We start from the raw sequence: 225 nt of genomic DNA on the forward strand, positions 1-225 counted from the left end.
CTGTCTATCCATCCGTCCGTCCGTCCGTCCATCTGTCTGTCTGTCTGTCTGTCTATCTGCCTGTCTGTCTATCTATCTATCTATCTATCTATCTATCTCTATCTTTTGAAACTACCACTTAAATTAAATTTGCCTTGACAAATTGTTTTGGTAACACCTTATTTTAAGGTGCCCTTGTTACACGTTACATGTACTTACTATTATAATAACAATTAATTATGCATA

At 35.6% G+C, this 225-nt stretch overlaps 1 protein-coding gene across 1 annotated transcript in view; it reads right to left on the reverse strand.

The window, feature by feature from the left end:
* The window catches only part of LOC107671325 (rap guanine nucleotide exchange factor 4-like), a 74,548-nt gene that overhangs the window by 2,328 nt on the left and 71,995 nt on the right, over positions 1–225 (reverse strand). The gene's annotated exons all lie outside the window — the stretch shown is intronic.

This window comes from Sinocyclocheilus anshuiensis, unplaced genomic scaffold (assembly GCF_001515605.1).
Source record: "Sinocyclocheilus anshuiensis isolate Anshui unplaced genomic scaffold, SAMN03320099.WGS_v1.1 scaffold284, whole genome shotgun sequence".
Taxonomy (NCBI): Eukaryota; Metazoa; Chordata; class Actinopteri; order Cypriniformes; family Cyprinidae; genus Sinocyclocheilus; species Sinocyclocheilus anshuiensis.